The 20,775-nt window shown below is 31.2% G+C and overlaps 1 long non-coding RNA gene across 2 annotated transcripts in view; it reads left to right on the top strand.

The window, feature by feature from the left end:
- The window catches only part of LOC144255825 (uncharacterized), a 135,752-nt gene that overhangs the window by 55,500 nt on the left and 59,477 nt on the right, over positions 1 to 20,775 (top strand). The window contains exons 2-3 of one of the 2 annotated variants that reach the window (XR_013343954.1): positions 226 to 304; positions 444 to 579. The exons of the other annotated variant lie outside the window; for it this stretch is intronic. This is a non-coding gene — a long non-coding RNA (uncharacterized LOC144255825). The remainder of the gene's footprint in view (positions 1 to 225; positions 305 to 443; positions 580 to 20,775) is intronic. 2 annotated transcript variants of the gene reach the window in all.

Below are 20,775 nucleotides of genomic sequence, written 5' to 3'. Positions count from 1 at the left end.
TTAAAGTGGAAAATTCTCTGATTTGAGAGTGTTTCATTTGATCTTGCACATTAACTTTTCCTCTTAGGTAGTCTAAAAAGACTAGAGGGGACTGAACTTGTCTAACTGCCCTTTCTCCAAGTAGACACTACTGTGATGAAGTCTTTCCACTTAGAGAGCAGACCTCTGTATGAGGAGTGTTCTGGGCATGCTTCAAAACTATGGCTTTCTCCCTCTTTTTTCCAGAATAACACAGGAGAGTTATTCTTAGCTCTTTACCCAGAGAATCTGGCGGGAGCCTTGAGTGTCTCTCTTCATATTTCAGGTATTGAGTTATTTCCTCTACATATTTTGGTCTGTGGCATCAATTATCTGATGGGTCTATGAAAAATCATTGACTTAAAGTTTGCTGATTGCTTTCTTGATGTAATCAATGAGAATAATGTTTTCGGGTCTCTTTACAGGTTAGACCAGAAACCAGAAACTTTTTATACTGTCAAGTAAGAGTGATTTTAAAAGGATTGGAGTTTTTAAAAAGGATTTTTCACAGAAAAAAACAAACAAACAAGGAAAAAAAACCCAGAAAGCATGGATAGTCAGGTACTTTATTTTAATTTGTTCATTTTAAATCACCTTCCAGTATTTTTTTATTAACAAAAGTATTAGATTTTTGTTGTTGTTATTGCTGTTTAACAACTTCCTTAGTACCTATGCTTCTCCCTTCCTAGGTATGAAAGCATATTTTTCATTAAGGAATTTTTAATAATTTAATAATAAGTACTCATTGGATTTTAGAAAATAACATCACAGTTTAATTTTTGCTGTTATTTGTTTAAAATTTTCTTATTTTTTTAACAAAACAAACATTTTCATGGTCATAATTACATTACTTGTGAGTTTCCTTCATTATAATTTATCTTTTTCCAAGAACTATTATACTTTTCCTAAAGATATATTATATTTCACTTACTCATCCCTCAATATATCTCCTGAAGATATTTGAATTTTCTACTAGAGAAACTGACATTATGTGTATAGTTAATTTTTTTCTATATAAGTACCACTTATAATAAATCTCATTAAATAATACCTTATAATTTTTACAAATTGCATTAATGAATAAAGAAAAATGAATCAAACATTTTTAAATAATTTTATTTGTTTAATTCTTTTTTTTGTCAATTCAGCCCTCTCATGATGTCTTGAGTTGCCAAAAATAAGATGATTAAATGTGTCAAAGAAAAGGTGGTGAGGGTGGGTATGACATAGTTCCTCTCTTCTACATATGTCTTCCAATTCTCCCAGGGTGGGGGGAAATATGTGGCTTCCACACTGAGAAGAAGAAAATGAATGGAATTATAAGAGATGCTAGAAATAAATTGAAAATTCAAATTAAAAGGAAATGTAAAATATTCTAACTATCATTTCTAATATTCTATCTTTAAATGTAAATTGATGCAATTATTATGCAATCACTCTTCTGCTTTTTCTCAAAAGAATCTAAGAGACTGGATTCCAGTGGTCACTGAGCCTGACCAGAATTTAAGGTTTATAAACTATCATTGCTATTTATGGGGAACAAGAGAAAAAGAATCATACAAAAAGAAAAATAATTTTATCCACAGTTTGACCAAAATTGGGAACTAATTTGCCTTCCCTGAATGCACAGAAGTGTTAGGATTAAATACCAAGAAGACAGGTGAAGGAATCCTGTGATATGCACATGTATCAGGCTGTGTGGGATTACAAATCTGTTGTTTTGGTTCCTGTTGATATCCTCCTGGCATCTTGGCTATGGTTTTGGGAGAGCAGTTTCCATTCTCCCTGAGTTTACTGCCTGTAGGAAGCTAAGATGAAGAAACAATGGTTAGCAAGACAAGGGCTAATCTTGAAGATTTAGAGAACATATAAATATCAAATTACTAGTGACAAATCAAAAAATTCACAGAAAAAGGAAACAGGTCAGGAAGACTTTATTTAAAGCTACTGAAATAAATGAAGAGTCAGACTATAGTCTTAACAGTACAGAAACAAAGGGCAGAAGAGCTTTAAGAGCTGGGGGTCTCAGCATTTAATCATCTGGGTTTGACAATAAGCCTGACTTAAAAGAAAAAAAAAACTTTATTGTATCTTTATAATAGGATGTAGTTTTACAACTTGGCGTAATGCACCCAGGAACTTGAAGATTTTTCTTACCTGCCACCCCAGAGATTGACAGCTGTGGCTGTTTTCTTCTTTGACTATATTTCAAAGAGATGAAAATGTCAGTTTTGAGGTGAAACAGGGAAGAGGCTTTTAAAAAGATGCATTTTTAGATGAGTAGAGAAAGAATTTGTGGTTACAAGTTTTCTAAATGAATCCTCTAAAACAGTGAGGAAAGGACAGCCATGGTTAAGCCCCCTGTGGTAACACCCAGGTCAGGGTCCTGAGGTCTGAAGAAGTCTCTTTAAAGATTAGTCAAGCTGAGGGAAACATGAAGGATTTCCTAGTTACCAAAATGGAAGCAAAATTGGCTAGTGTATGCTTGTGTTTTTACATTATTTTATTTTGGAAAATATCTCATATAATTAAACTTATACATATGCATACACTTTTTCAAAGTAAAATGAATTCTCAATGTTTAGTTTTCAAATTAAAATGACAGTGTTTGGATAGAAAGTTTCTCCCAAAGACTCATGTGTTAAAAGCTTGGTCCCCTATGCATCAATGTTCAAAAGTAAGGCTTTTGAGATGCTATTGAATCATGAGAGATCTGACCTCATCTCATCAGTGGATTAATTCATTAAACTTCTGAGGAATGATAGAAACTGTAGAGAAGTGGAGCATGGTTGGATGAATTAGCTCTCAGGGGACCATTCTTGGGGTCTATATCTTGTCCCTGGCCCCTTGCCACACTTCCTGCTTCCTGGCTGTCATGAACTGAGAAATTGTCTTCCACCATGACCTTTCACCATGATTTTCTGCCTGACCTCTGGCTCAAAGCACTGAAGTCAGTCAACCATGAACTGAAACCTGTTAAACCATGAGACAAACTAAATTATTCATTTTCTAAGTTGTTTTTCACAGGTATTTGTCACAACAATAAAGAAGTTGACTAATACAGGCATAAAAGATTTAATAAGTAGCTGTTGTACATTTCATAGGTTATATTCATATTAAAGCAGACCAGATAACCCAACCCAAAACACCTTTGCCATAATAAAAATAAATAAAAATCTTCTTGTCAGATTTTTACAAAGGGTGTCAACAGGATATCAGCAAAATTTCTGCAGAAGGCATTATAGTTTGTAGCTTCTTCTTTCTTGTAAATACCAGGTTTGCAGACAAAACTTGTGAAATTCTGTCTAGCCTAAATTGTGGTATCAAGAGTAATTGTTGTGAACCCACAAAATGTAACCACTCCACTGAGTATAAATCTGAAAGAATTTCCAGTCTCATGATACAAAGATATTTTTTAGGCATTAGCACTCTCTGACCATTTTAGCTAAATAAATATGCTTCCAGAAAAGTTTTGGGTGTCCAGCCTCATCTTTCCTACAACAATATAAAGTTACATAAAGTTAAATATCATATAAATGTAGCTGAATAAATTGTCTACTATATAACTAAAATAAAGGAAAACCCATAATATATATAATATATAAATACACATGTTTATATATATATATATATACTTTTACATATAAATGTACATGTATATTTGTATATATATATATATATATATATATGTTTATGTATATATTTATGTATGTATATGTATATATGTGAGATACACACACACACACAGATAGATATCTTGGACCAATATTAACAAAAGTATTACCAGCGTTTTAGAGTACATATTATCATTTTACTTTTGAAGAACAATCAGAATTACTAAGTTCTGTGAAAACAAAATCTATCTATGCTATTAAAATATGGGACCCTTGATAAAACAGTAAGATGTCTGTAATATAAAACCATTTTGAAATTATTTTATAGCATACCCAATAAATATTAGTGACATGAGTGAATTATAGAGCCTTAAAAAAGATATTTAACTATAATATATGCACTAAATATATTAATTACATCTATATACTTTTATCAATAATATAGTACCATCTCCAAGTTCTTTGAGCACTTGTTACACCCACAAAAATATATTTATCAATATACTTTGCCTTGGTTTCACATCTTGTTCATCTATTTCAAAATCTCACAATGAAACAAAGTAAGGATAGTGTTCTGCTGGTATCAACATTTTAATAATAATATTCTATATTTCTAAAAATAATCAATAATACTATACTATATTTAAGAGGTAAAATAAAATAAAACTATGGTAAATAAATTTTTAGATGTCTATGCCTTTTTAAATTTTTAAATTTGTTTTAATTACACATGATAGTAGAATGCATTCATGCACATTGATATACATAGATGGTATATAATTTCTCATTTTTATGAGTTTACCTGTTGTAGAATCGTATTGGTCATGCAATCACTTATATACATTGAGAAATAATATCTGTTTAGTTCTACTATCCTTTTTATCCCCACATTCCATTCCCTCCCCTCCCTTCACCTTTTTAAAATTTAAATTTTGTTAATTGTTTACTTCCTTTATGTTTGGGAATTATTTGGTCTATTTGTCTAAAATTTATTTTACTCTTTCAACTAAAAGAAACAAAATTATAATAATCTGAAATAAGAAACAACATAATGTCCATTAGAATGGTAATGGATAAAAAAAATTGCTATAACTCTCATATGAAATACTACTTAGCAATTTAAAGCAAATACTATAATTAAACCTCAAAAACACTATGCTGAGTGAAAGAATATATTCATCCAAGCATAGAGACTGTCTTCCTCCATTTACATAAAATTCTCAAAATGGCAACAGTAATTAACTTTTGGTAAAACAAATTAGATGAATGGATGTCTGGGTCCTGGAGTTGAGATTACAGTTAACTGGAAGAAACACATGAGGGAACTTTGTTGGGAGAAGAAATTTTACTGTACCTTGACTGTGATGGCAATTATATAAATGTAAAAATGTCTCAAATCTTCTTGAGCTGTTCACTTAGGGTTCAAGTCATCATTTATACATTAGTTTTAAATATTATCAATAAAATAGAATATATGAATAAAGTAGTCTTTAAAATTTCTATTTAGCATACGGAATTCTTAAAATTTAAAATCATTGCAACAATATCTATATATTATGTTATCCTAAAATTTTAAAAATGTATAAAAATTAAGTAACAAATCATCCATGTTGTGACAAATTATTAATATTCTTAATAACACTAATAACTTACAAAGAAATCAGAACATAAATGAGCCACAGTAAAACCTGGTAAAGATTCTTGAATAAAATTTGTAAGAGAAAATACAAATATTTCACAAATATATAATAAATATTCAATCTTATTAACTCTTCCACCAAATGCCATCTACACTTATGAAAAACTATAAGCTCGTCCCTTAAGTTGCTAGAGATTTATTATTTCTGTTTCAAAAATTTTTGTCAGTTCAAAAATAATGAAATCCATGATATCTAGGGCATGAAAAAACAGATAATTATGTTTAAAAATGTAGTACGCAGTTTTCAAAACATGAGTACAACTTGACAGCATATATTAAAATCCATAAGTTCACTGACATTATTTTAGGAATTTATGTAGAGAAGAGCATGAAAACATGCTCCAGTTGTTAACTATGAAATATTAAAAATGTCAACAACAGTAAAAAGCAAACTACCGGATAAAGAGTTTCAAAACAAGGTGGAACATTTTATTCTGTACTTCTAGTTTTTCATAGTAATATATTAAAGGACTTTTTTTTATTCATCTAGTGTGTGATCTTATTTATAATATATTTGTGTACACATGTGGCTATATTTATGCATTTTATCTAAAATGTTAGATAAAATTGATAGACACAAATTTGATCTTTCATAATATTTATAACAGTGTGGTTTGAAGAGGGTTATTTTTATTTTGATATTTATAGTAATAAAAGTAAAGCTTAGTAGATAATATCAAATTATTCTGCATTATATATTAAAATACAGTTTAATTTTATTTATTGCTTATATAATTTTTGTACCACAGTCCCTAATTCATTTGTTCACTTATATCCTTTGAAGAAACACAAAATAATCTCAATAAAATTATGTAAATTTTGATAGAATATAGAATGAACATAAATCTGTTAAATCAAATTTTTGTATTGAGTTTTCAAATACACTTAATTGTCTTTAAGTAACATTATATATGTATGTATATATCTGTATATATTATGTATTGATATATTACCTTTATTTTCTAGCTATCAGTCCAGTTAAATTACATTAAATTTATAATTGATAATATTGGACTCTGTGATTTTGTTTTGCAAAACTTTCAATCTCTCTTCAGTTGTTCAAGGTAAACTATTTCATGATATAATATCATCTTCCTTGTATTGTTAAGGTAAAAGCCTGTTTCAAAGTTATAAATGAGTGTAGTAGAAATTGATGTTGTAAGGGTGGTGTTTGGTGAAGTCAAAAGCCATTATCAACTAAATTAAATTGTATATCTAAAAGATTTACAAAAATAAACTTTAATTTCTTGTTTTTATTTTTGGTGCACTAATTTTTGCTTGTATTAATGATTTTTTCTTCAATATTTTTTTCTTACACTTATACATTTTATAAAATATAAGTGGCATGCATATAAATAGCTATTTTCAAGATGGCGTTTTAACACATAGTTTTTCTCTCCTAATAATAATTGATAGAGGGCAATAGTGGTATAACAAAAAGAATGAAGTTCCTGGAAAACTGAGGTATTTCAAAAATGATTCTTGTAATCTCTTCACCATTTTCTACTACAGACATAACAGCAGTTATTTTTAATTATAATAATATATGAATATATATTAAATATAATATATGGATATATGTATAGTATAATAAATATTTACTAATATATATATATATATATATATATATTTACTTGAAAATAGTGCATAAACTATTGTTTCCAGGACATCTACTTGGGAATTATGACAATTATGACATGCATTCTGATGTTTGAGGCTCTCTGTAATGGCACAAACACAGAAATATGTGGTAGGTAGTAAGAGCATGCAAATGAAGCTGTTTCTTAATGCTGAATTTTAAAAATATAAAAGGGCACATATAGATGATATAATATTTAAGATAAATCTAGTATATTAAATTTAAGGATTAAATAACCAAAAGAAAAGATAGATAAGCATGTAGGTAGGTAGATAACTTTAAAAGATACAAAAATAAACAAATAAAAATCCCTGTTTAAAAAGAGGTATTCTGAGTTCCTTTAGCAAACTTAAATTATTTTTAAATTAATTTCAAATATTTAAATAAACTTGAGACATTATATGACTTATAAAATAATAATAAAATGCTCTGAAAAGGGAATCATCAGACATTTTTTTTTCCTTAAAAGTGCTCAAGGAAATTACTTAAAATTAAAACAAATTTGCTATAAAATACTTCAAAATATAACACAACATCCAACATTATGAATGGAATTATTAAATTATCACCTCTTTTACCTTGGAACTCAGCCCATTCAACTACAGAAGCTTTATGACTGAAAATCTTATAGATAAAAGAGTTATAAATTTAGAATTGGATGGCTACTTCTTGTAAACTTTGAAGAGTAATATAAGAAAGAAAGCAAGTTCAAGTAAACTGCAAATAAGGGAATGGCTAAATTTAAATATGTGATTATATAAGATAATTTTCAATATTTCAGAAGGAAATGATGTTAATACCTGGTAGCAACATTTCAGATCAATAATACTATCTGTATTTGTCAGATTTCTGTCTCTGTAACAAATACCTAAGGTAAAGAACTTAAAGATTCATTTTGGCTTATGGTTTCAGAGGTTTCCTTTCACAATCAGTTGGGTGTGGTTTTGTTGTGTTTGTTGTTTTGTGCATGTGTATGTGTGTGTGTATATGTGCACACCTGCTGGGAGGCAGAACATCATGAAGGGGAGTGAGTGATGAAGCAAAATGTTCTTGTAAATTCATCACCACTGATAGCTACAGAAAAATAAATAAATAAATAAATAAATAAATAAACCACCATTTATCACGACATGGCATCCAGAAAACAGAGAGAAGAAGTGTCTCAATTTTCCCTTTAAGGGCATGCCCCCAATGACCCAGTTTTTTCCGACCTAGTCTCACCTCCTAAAGGTGCCAAAAGCTGATGACGAAGTCTTTGGCACAATGATATTTGGAGTACATTTAAGGTTCAAACCATGACATCTAAATTAGCATAAATAATTTGAAGGAGGAATTTTTTTAAATTCCAAAAGGAATTCAAAAAGAACAATTACATAAAATGACAACATTGACAAAAATTATCATCAGTATCACAAAATAGAATATCCTACTGCCTACATCTTGAAAGTTCCCATGACTAATTGATTAATAGAAATAAATGGAGCCATCCCTGTCATATTCTGTGAAAGACAAAACTGTATGGAATTAAGAATTTAAACACTGAAACAGTATAACTGTAGGGGTGAATGCCTATAGTCTGGAGATATATAAACACAAACTTGGACAGAATACATTAGTAACAACTTAAAGTCACCATAAAGAGAAGAATGAGAGACATTCTCTGGCAAGGAGTATACTTTCAGTAGAAAGGAATTGTGTAAGATGGATTTTATTTTGGCAGTTTTTATCCTGGGAACAGATTCAGTTTGAGATGTGACAGAGAAACTTCAGTAACAGAAAAGGTGAAAGCATCCTAGACTGAAAAAAAAAAAGAGTAAAGAAACAAAGAAAAAAAGAAAGGAAAATCTCAAACTTTGGTAGCAGTGTCTCAGACTGAATCTTAAGTCATACAGCTTGGGTCTACAACATGGTAAACTCAGGCAAGAGTGATCTCCTAATAAAATAATTTGTCATTTTTAGTCCAAATAAAAGCTACTCTCCTGCTTATTTAATATTCAAAATATTCAGCATATTATACAGTTATTCTACATAGAAAGATCCATGAAAATGAACACATTATCGACAGAAAAAGAAACCAAATGAGGCCCATGTTGAGATGGTCCATGTATTTTGGACTTCATAAACTATGATTTTAAAGAGGGTAAAAAAGGACTAAATGTAAACTTACATTAAATTACCTAATACTATAGGCAAGTTTTTGCAAAGAGTCAGATAGATGGCAGAGGAAATAATAAATAAAATTAATAAAAGATAAAAATCTGGATTCCATGATTGCAGGCGAGATGGAGGCAACATCCTGTGTTGCTCCATGACCCAGATTTCATCTAGTCGGAATACTTCATCTCAGTGGATGTAAGAGGACCCCTATACAGCTGATTTCCACAGAAATCACCAGTGCTGTGATTCCCATGCAGGGCTCAGAGCCTCAGCGTTTGAGCAGGATTCCAGACCCCTGGCTCCCAAAACACAAGGCCCGCGGTTCTAGCCCACGCACGGCTCTCAAGTGGTTTAGCAGAATCATCTATCAGCATCTCTGCAGAACTCCAGACTGCTCTCTGATCCCATAGAGGTCACTCGGCCACTAGCTACTCACAGCTCAACACTACTGCCCAGCTCCCCCACCTCACCAGACACCTCAGTGCTGAAAGCAGACCAACTCCATCTTGGATAACCTTTCTTATTATATCTGGTGGGGGCAGCTCTCAGTTCAGATCTCCATCTGGCCAGGTATCAGGTATCCAACTCCCCCTCCACGCCAGCAGTGATAACTCGGCACAGTGACCACTCAACACAAGAACACCTCCCAGTTGGGCAGGTGTGCAGTGCAACCAGAGTGCCATCCACCTGGTGTGAGCCCTGGTGTGAGAGGTCCCGCAGGTGGGACCTGCTAAGTGAGAGGGGATGGGACTAAAGTTTGGAGCCTAACAGAGAGAAGAGGAGCTGGGAAATCTCTAGGCAAGAGAGGGAGATAATACTAGGTGCTCAAGTCAGAGGAGAAGTCCCCGAAAGAGACCCATGAAGTGAAGTCTCCCTGCAGGGACTACAGGGTGGCACTCCCTGCTTCCAGATGCCCACACCAGGATCAGTCCTCCCACCCTGGTTACCTACACCATCTTGAAGGCAGAGACACCAGCTTAAAACAGACAGCCCCACCTATTGGATGAGAAGAGAAACAAAAAAGAAATGGATCTCTAAAACTAGCAACAACCCTGGTTTCTTCTTTGAGTATTTTTTCTCTCTCTCTATTTCTCTTCTATCCCTCTATCCTCCGGCCCTCACATCCCCAACATATGAGAAATCAAGAACTTTGCATGAAATAGGATTTTGAGGACTGAGTCATCTGAATAATATAGAGATGTTGTATATGCCCCCTTTTTTCTATCTTTTTCTTTTATTTTTCTTTTCCCCCTCCAAATTTTACTATTTTTCTAAATACATATGTGTGTTTGTTTTATGTACTCTACTGTTTTTCCACTTACTTGTCTGCCCTAAATTACTTACTTTCTATTCTCTTGCTACTAACCCTCTTCATTAGATTTCTCTTTCACATTTCCTAAGATATATTAACTCTATACCCTTACATCTTTCCCCCTCATCCTATCATCCTACACCCCACCCCTAGTTCGTTGTCCACCTTCAAAACTGTAAACCTTTTTGCAAAACTACTGATTATGTTTTAGATAATAATTGAATCCCACATTTCTGTATTTTGAGACTAAACTATAAATGTCTTAATAACAACAAATTGTTCATAGATGATATGTTGTTGGTATTGGGATCTATTAACATTGCCCTTCCCCACAAAAGAGGGATCTTGGAACTCTACAAGAAGACTACAAAACTATAAGGTAAAAACAATAACACCTCAGACCCACAGAGCTGGACAGGAAGACACATGAGCAACATGAAAAGACAAAGGAAGAAAGTACCACAAACAAATCAAGACATTACATCCTTAGAATTATTAGCAGCCACATATGAAAAAAAATATTAAAAAGAAAGAGATCAGGATATACATGATTAAAATGTTCTGTGAACTCAAGGAAGATATAAGAGAACAAATACAAGCAGTGAAAGATCACTTCAACAAGGAGCCACATTAACAAATCCAAGAAGCAAAAGATCACCTCAACAGGGAGATAGAAGTTCTAAAAGAAAAAAAAAAAACAAACAGAAATCCTTGAAATGAAAGAAACAATAAACCAAATTAAAAGCTCAAATAAAAGCATCACCAACAGAGTAGACCACTAGGAAGATAGGACGTCAGACAATGAAGATAAAATATATAATTTTGAAAAGAACAGAGACCACACTGTAATAATGGTAAGAAACCATGAGCAGAATATTAAGAAATATGGGATATTATAAAAAGTCCAAATTTAAGAGTTATTGGGATAAAGGAAGGCATAGAGGTCCAAACCAAAGAAATGAAAAATCTATTCAATGAAATAATATAAAAAAGTTTCTAAACATGACGAATAGATTTGAAATCCAAATTCAAGAATCCTACAGAAAGACAAATTACAAAATCACAACACATACACACCAAGGCACATTATAATAAAAATGCCCAACATACAGAAAAAGGAGAGAATTTTAAAAGCCACGAGAGAAAGGAATCAAATTACATACAGGGAAAACCAATTAGGATAACAGAAGATTTTTCCACACAGACCCTGAAAGCTAGAAGATCCTGGAACAACATATATTAAGCTCTGAAAGAAAATGGGTGCCAACCAAGAATCTTGTATCCAACAAAATTAAGCTTTAGAGTTGAAGATGAAATAAAAACCTACCACGATAAACAAAAGTTAAGAGAATTTATAGCTAGAAAATTGGCAGTACAAAACATCCTTGGCAAAATATTCCACGAAGAGAAAACAAAAAAAAAAAAACAATGAAAATCAGCAGAGGGAGGAAGTACCATAAAGGAAAATTAATCAAAGAAGAAAATCAAGTCAAGTCAAATAACAAAAATAAAGAAATATGGCTGGAAATACAAACCATGTCTCAATAATAACCCTGAATGTTAATGGCTTAAATTCACCAAAAGACATAGGTTATCAGACTGGATTAAAAAAAGACCCACCAATATGTTGCATAGAGGAGACTCATCTGATAGGAAAAGATATACACAGACTGAAGGTGAAAGGTTGGGAAAAACCATACTACTCACATGGACTGTTTCTATTCTCATATTAAATAAAGTAGATTTCAAGCCAAAGTTAATCAAAAGGGATAAAGATGGACATTACATACTGCTCAAGGGAACCATACACCAAGATATAACAATCATAAATATATATGCCCCAAACAATGATGCAACTATGTTCATCAAATAAATTCTTCTCAAGTTCAAGAGTCAAATTGACCACAACACAATAATCTTGGGTTTAACACACCTCTTTCACCATTGGATATATCTTGCACACAGAAGTTGAACAAAGAAACTATAGAATTCAATAATACGATCAATAACTTAGTCTTAATTGACATATATAGAATATTTCAACCTGTGTCAAGCAGATACACATTGTTTTCATCAGCATTATGGATCCGTCTCTAAAATAGACCATATACTATGGCACAAAGCAACTCTTAGCAAATACACAAAAAGTAGAGATACTACCTTGCATTTTATCAGATCATAATGAAATGAAATTGGAAATCAATGACAAAATTAAAAAAATAAAAATTTCTCCATCATCCAGAGACTAAACAATATGCTACTGAATGAACAATGGGTTACAAAAGACATTAAGGAGGAGACTAAAAAAACTTAGAGGTAAATGAGAACAAAGACACAACATACCAACAATCTCTGAGACACTATGAAAGCAGTACTAAGAGAAAAATTCATTGCATGGAACTCAATCCTTAAAAAAAGAAAAAGTCAATAAGTAAATGACCTCACACTACATCTCAAAGCCCTAGAAAAAGAACAAATCAGCAGCAAAAACAGTAGAAGGCAAGATATAATTAAAAGTAGAGCTGAAATCAGTGAAATAAAAACAAAAGAAACAATTTTAAAAATTGACAAAACTAAAAGTTTGTTCTCTGAAAAAATAACTAAAATTGACAGACCTTTAACTACACTAATGAAGAGGAGAGATAAAACACAAATTACAAGCAAATGTGATGAGAAAAGGTAATATCAAAACAGACACTACAGAAATACAGAGGATAATTAGAAATTATTTTGAAAACTTATACCCCAATAAAATAGAAGACATTGAAGCCATTGATAAAATTTTTAAGGAAGATATACACCATTTAAACATACCAATATCAAGTAATGAAATAGAAGATGCCACCAGAAGCTTACCAACGAAGAAAAGCCCAAGACCGGATGGATACACAGCCTAGTTCTACAAGACTTTTAAAGAAGAACTAATACCAGTACTCTTCAATTTATTTCAGGAAATAGAAAAAGAAGCAGCAGTTCCAAACTCATTCATGAGGCCAATATCACCCTGATCCCCAAACCAGGCAAAGACACATCAAAGAAAGAAAAATTCAGATCAATATCTCTAATTAACTTAGATGGAAAAATTCTCAATAAAATTCTGGCAAATTGAATACAAAAACATATTACAAAAATTATGCACCATGATCAAAGTAGGATTCATCCCAGGGCTGCAAGATTGGTTCAACATATGAAAAAAAAAATAAATGTAATCCATCACATCAATAGAATCAAAGGAAAGAATCATATGACCTTCTCAATAGATGCAGAAAGAGCATTTGACAAGATACAGCACCTTTACATGTTCAAAACACTAGAAAAACTAGGGATAACAGGAACATATCTCAACATCATTAGACTATCCACACTAAGCCTCAGGCCAGCATCATTATACATGGAGAAAAATTAAAGGCATTCAGTTAAAAACTGGAACAAGACAGGAATGACCTTTATCACCACTTCTATTCAACATATTATTGAAACATTGGCCAGAGCACTGGCCAGACAGATGAAAGAAATTAAAGGGGTTTGTATAGGAAAATAAGAACTATTTGATGATGATATGATTCTACACCTAGAAAACCAAAAATTTCCACCATAAAACTTCTAATACTAGTAAGTGAACTTAGCAAAGTAGCAGGATATAAAATCAACATTCATAAATCAAAAGCATTACTAGATATCAGTGTCAAATCCTCTGAGAGGGAATTAGGAAAACTTTCCCATTTTAGAAGATGGAAAGATCTCCCTTGATCTTGAATAGGCAGAATTAATATTGTCAAAGTGACCATACTACCAAAAGAACTCTACAGATTTAATGCAATTCCAATCAAAATCCCAATGACATTGGGATAAAAATAGAAAAAACAATCATGAAATTCATCTGGAAAATTAAGAGACTCAGAATATCTAAAGCAAGCCTTAGCAGGAAGAGTGAAACAGGTGTTATCATTATACCAGACCTTAAACTATACTATACTATAGTATAGTTTACATAGTTTAGTATTCATGCCAACATCTTTTAAAGAAGTAATGATACAAATGTTACTCAAATATATTCAGAAGAATGCTCCACAAACAACAAGGAAGCATTTAAAATGAAAATAGGAGAAAAGGAATGCATTATATATTAAAGATCACTTACGAATTTATTTTCTAAATTAACTCTATTCTTTTAAAATCCCATTACATTCCTGGGTAAAAACCAAACCAAAATTTTAGAACTACATTTTTAAAAATGAAATTTTAAAAATTCATTTTTTAATAAATTACTTCAGTTTTAAAATATTGTTAGGGAAACTTCATTTTTATATAAATACAAGAATATGATAGCAACTTCTTGTTTTTACTTGTTTATTATATTATTAGCTTTTATTTTCCTTGTTTAAAATAATCTTCCTGATCCAAAAAAAGGCATTTGCACATAATAGATTAAGAAAACCTCATGAAGAGGAGCCATATATTTCCCTTTAACTTACAAATTTCTAGTTGTTTTTCTATATCTTTTTCCTAGATCCAAATGTGAACTTACTTGATTTTATGTTATATTATAGTGGCTAGATATACATTAATAAATGTAAGAACAGCAAGTGTAATTTGGCTAAAATTATTTACCAAGTAATGTACTAAGCAGGTGAAATTGGTCATCTGCTCACTTTAACTAAAGAGTTTTCCCAAATTTTATATGATAAAATCAAATATCTAATTGTTTAATTATTACCTTGTACACTATAAGTCATGCACAGGACTACTTAATTCCTAAGCACATGTTACAAAGACAATATTAGATAAAATGAGTCTTATTTTGTAGTAAAATAATATTTGGTACAGAAATTACATCAACATTTTTTTAACCTCTTCCCTATAATGTGGCTTTTTAGCTTAAATGTAGTTATTTCTATTTTCTCTGTATATTTAGTTGTCTAGAAGGTTCATATTTAGGGGCACTTTGAGATGGTAAAGGTACCATCTAGATGAATATGTTAAGCCAAGGGAATGAGGGGAAACATTAGACTTTCCTTTTAGGATGCCACCAGCAATTCCTCCAACCTCCTTTCCACAGCTAGCAGCAAGGGGGTTCACCTACATTCATTTGCTCTGTGTATAATCATCATGGCTTCTCCTAATATTTGAATGCAAATTCCTTAGCAGAATGTTGCAAGCTTCTTAGACTGGTTTATATTGAAATTCAAGGTCTTTAATCAGTTGACTCCATTTAAACATACAGATATACAGACACATACATATAAGCAGAAACACACACCAACTATATGTTCCTTGTTATTAAAAAAAAAAGTCCTGCATTATGGTCAAATCAAATTCCATGTAGGCTACATACCAAAGGCACTTCATTCATCTTTTTTGAAATCTACTTTTCCTCTGCAAACCTAATATTGGTAGCTATAAGTCATAACTTTTAACTTAGTTTACCTTGAAGATTTATCTGTTTAATATAGTCCCAAATTGATTTTTCACATATTACATCCCACAAGTTCCTGACATATATCACCATCTTACCTCTCACATTATATTTTTACTAATTTTGAAAAGTTATGTTAATGGATCAGTAAGCTATGTTTTTCAGTTAGCATAAAAATATAAAACCTAAGATATACTTAAGATATGCTTGTTGCATGAATAAATGAGTAAATGATACAAGGAGCAGTTGCAAATATATAAATTATGTTTTCTAATAACTGATCTTTGAGAAATTTTAACGTGTTAAATAAATAATTGTCCTCTACTTAGTATAGAATAGAATAGGCATATTGGAATGAGAATATGTATGTTTCATTCTAATTATATTATTAGTTATCTACACTTTTGAAGTTTACTTACCTTAACATTCAGTTCTAGGAACTATATAACAACAATAACTTCAATTTTTAGTAGTTTATATGATCAATATATTCTTTTTTATCAAATATTAAATATTATATATACTTGAGACTTCACTTTTGCTGTACTTATTTATTTCTATCTCTCAACTTTTGTAGAAATCCTTGTCTATAAACATACTTTAAATATGATATTTTCAATGCATTGTATTTTTCTTTAATTTGTCCTTTGTCTTTTTGCTACACCTTCAAATTTAAACTCATGCTCTTTAAAGGCAACATCACAGTACAGACCTAATATGACAGAATATCTTGAACAAAAAGCTTTGCATTTAATAGACATGGAGTCATTACTTAGTCATAGTTAGTCATAATTAGTCATTAATGTTTTGTTTCTATTTTGAATATTATATAAGGCAGAAAAAATAAGAGTTCCTATTAGATGATAACAGAAAAATCTTTACTTATTTATTAGTCCTGTTAGCTCCTCTCAGTTATTTCTGTTTTCTCTATTTTCTCTGACGAAAAATCACTAGATTCTCTAGGGCGTGCAATACCTTGTAAATGTCAGGATCCAGTGTAGTGCATGGAAGCACCTATTTGAAATAGAGATTAGTGGGATTGAATGCTGCAAAGTTGAAAAACCTGTGGGTCAACTTATAATAATAAAGATGCATAAACTAATAATAAAACTAGCCATATAAAATATGATAGCTGAGACTTCTGGATAACTATATGTCACTTTTTTCAGTAACCAAAATTTAAAAAATAGTCACTTCTGGCTCATTGTTAGGAGGTATTGTGATGTAGATACCAAAAATTATGTTTGTGTCTAGTGTGTTCATTATTTCTTATGAAGTTAATTAATATGCAAATGAATGCAAACGGCTTCAATAAGCCATATAAGACCTTGTCTCTTATAAAAATGTGCAGAAGTTTTGCTTTACAATTTTATGATGCTTGTCTTTATTTGAGAGCTGCAGTGTAGGCCACTGTTATAAATGAGGCATAAAAATATATAGGGTGGTGCTTAAAATATGTGTAGCTCTCCAGAAGAGGAACAGTTAATAGAAATTTTAAGGTTTTTTTTTTTGTTTTGTTTTGTTTTTAGTCAGGATGTTTACTATTTTATGTATCAATCTCCATAATCAGTGCATATAGCAATTATGTTTTATTGGAGTTAAAACTTCTATGAATTTATGCACTCAAAAATTGCAAAGTATCACAAATTAACATTTTTTACTTGAATCTCCAAGTGTCGAAATAATATCATCTATAGGCAAAGAGAGGAAGAGGAAAAATAGTGACTTTCGCTTTTCTTTGAGTAAGAGGAGAAAGATGACTATTCTCCAATGACAGCCACCCACTCCAGAATTTGCTTCAAAAAATGGGTTTTCTTTAAAAGGAAGATTGAACATGATACTAAATGATACATTTTATTGCAGCCAAGAACACTACCACTAGGACTGTGCTATAATAAGTAATTACTGTGGACTGGGGTTGTGGCTCAGTGGTAGAGCACCCACCTAGTGCGAGTGAAGCGCTGCATTCTATCCTCAGCACCACATATGAATAAATAAAAAATAAAGGTATTGTGTCCACTTACAACTAAAATTTTTAAAAATAATTATTGTCTCACAGCATAAAATCAGAAACTACATAAAAGACTAAATAAGTATTTTTGTAAAAGTTAATTTCAAGAAATTTTCCATTGTTTGGGAAAAAGAAAATGCAATGTCATTGATAGCTTCATGCCTTTCATTTTGTGATTTATTGTACTGTCTATAATTTTGAATGCAGTTAATTACTTTCAATTAGCCATACTTGACATTTCATAATTATAGTAATCTTCCCTTCTTAAGCTACCTTCTAGATGATTTTTGTCAACAATGATTTCATTTCAAATGATTCTTAAATTCAAATGCTGCCTGATTTTCAGTCTTTACTTTTTCTCTTTAAAAACTGACCTCAGGTGGAAAATCTAATTCCTTTGTTCCTTAGAATGATTTTATTTGTAGACTAGAGATTCTGAGACTGTTATCTTAGCCAAGTGAGTGTTAGTATATCCTGGCTATTGGGCCATGTCTATGTGCTCTCCCAGGTTAGGTTTAGCTGTGTTCTGCTAACTCACCTTCCCTAAAGACTAGAGGTTTTCCCCTGAGCATGCTGCTGTCAACTGTCAATCTTTTCAAAATCTGCCTGTTTTTCTAAATGTGACCATGAACTTCTTATTATCACACTTCTTGTGCAAAATTTGTTCTCTATCCCTGGATACTGATATCCCTGGCCCAATCTTCCTAATATTTTGGTGGGGAAAATTCAGACTTAGTAAAGCAGATCCCATGCCCTTGGGATTTGCCCATTTCTTTGCAATTAAACAAACCATTTCAAATCAAATTTTGAAGTATGACATTTAAAAATAATGAGATGCATAGACTTCCTAAAAATCTGAAATAATTAAGTGTTAATAAGTAATGAATATAATGTCAGGCTGGAGTGAAATCATGGTTAGATGTTAGGGGCCCTCAGAGATAATATGTTTTAGAGCTGTTATAAATATTCTGACCGTGTTTCTTTTATAGATTTTTAATTTGTTTGTTGTTTTTGTCATATATTTTTATATCCACAAGAACCAAATATTTCCATTTTTACCATTATCTAGGTCTCTGTCTACATGCAAACATTTTAAGTTACAAATTCAACATGGACTTAAAATAAATCTTTCATATTTTTACCCTTACATTCAAACTTACAGTTGTAATATTTTAAATAAGACATTTTTGTAAATTTAAATAAAACTGGTTAAAACAAATAAAATTATTTTTATGAAATTATATGATTTAGAGACTTGGAAACTGTAGATATTTATGTTGTCCAGTTCTCAAATATATGTAATTGCTTTATGATTATTACTCTGACACCTACTGTACTTACAAGCTCATATAAAAATCAACTTACAGTATTCCCATTTATTAATCTGAACACTTTCTAAACTTTCTAGTTCTCTGTGTACTAGCATCATAGGTAAAAAGGATCTGTAAAAAAAATCATTTAGTTTTGCTATTCTGGTAACTTGGAATATGTGTTTTTAAAAAGACAAAGTAAAAATAATGTCCATAATATTTTAAGCAAAAACTACATTTAATTTTTTTTTACATTCAGTCATTAACTCAACAAAATGATCTGTGTATCTATGCACTATTAGGTGGTATTCCAAGCAGAAAAGATGAATTCCTGGCCTAGTAACAGAAAGAAATTATACAATAAATAAAAATGTAAGTGATCCTTCAGTAACTTTCCAGAAGTGTCCTCTAGTGGAACAAAGTAAATTTTTATTCCTGAAACTTCATCCTTAAGTTATAAGAATTTAATCCTACCCTTTAGCCCACATAAAAATATAGGAAAATATAATAGTCTAATACTTCTGAAGCTGGGAGTGTAGGTCAGTGATTAAGCATGTGCCTCATATTTACAAGGCCTAAAGTTTGATTTCCAGCTCTGCAAAAGTAAATAAATAAATAAACAAATGAATGAATAAAATAAAAATTAAGTATATAAGACCAGTATTTCTCTTCTGTAACTGTGTCACTTAAACATCAGTTAAGGATAAAATAATATAGATTGAGTGTATAGTAGTCAATTATTTTCTACTTCAACAATATAAGGTTTTGTTTGTTTTTTTTATTTGTTTGTTTGTTTTGTACCATAGATTTAACCCAGGACCATTTATCCCCTTAACCACACCCCCATCCATTTTTAATTCTATTTAGAAACAGGGTCTTGCTAAGTTGCTTAGGGCCTCCCTAAATTGCTGAGGCTGGCTTTGAACTCGTGATCTTCCTGCCTTAGCCTTCTGAATTGCTGGGATTATAGGCATGCACCACTTTGCCCAGTTAATATGATATTTTTCTAAAGCATGCACATGTACTTTGGGAAAAGACTTTCTACCCTAATTCTGAAATAATTGCAGAAGAATGGGAAATGAGCAAATAAAATAAAACCCAGAGAAACTTATATTCAAAAATATATACCATCATATGAATGTCATTAAGTGAAGATAGTTTCTAAAAAATATACTCTCACAATCCTTTACATTAGTAAGAAGAGATGGCTTGTTTTGTCATGTTTTTTTTTCTCTAAAATTTCTCTATTTTGGAGCATATATTTCAAGTAGTTTTTAGTAACTGTTTAATATATATATATATATATATATATATATATATATATATATATATTAAGAAGAATAAATTATGTCTCTCAAAGTTAATCACACCCTTCATCTCCTTGAAGGAGAAAAAAAGTGAAACTTTTAAATAGTCACATTATGTTTTATCTTTTATGCTCCACATCAAAGGCAAAAGTGAGCCTAGAGTGGCAAATCACCCTACATGCTATGACCTGAATGTTGGTGTCCTTCTAAAATGCACATGTTGGAACTTAACCCTTTCATACAATTAAGGGATGAGGCTTTGATCAGGTGTTCAGTTCGTGAAGACTGTGCT

Source organism: Urocitellus parryii, chromosome 7 (genome assembly GCF_045843805.1).
Source record: "Urocitellus parryii isolate mUroPar1 chromosome 7, mUroPar1.hap1, whole genome shotgun sequence".
NCBI lineage: Eukaryota > Metazoa > Chordata > Mammalia > Rodentia > Sciuridae > Urocitellus > Urocitellus parryii.
Note: the sequence above shows the minus strand (reverse complement) of the source record. Positions and strands in the feature narration are given on the sequence as shown.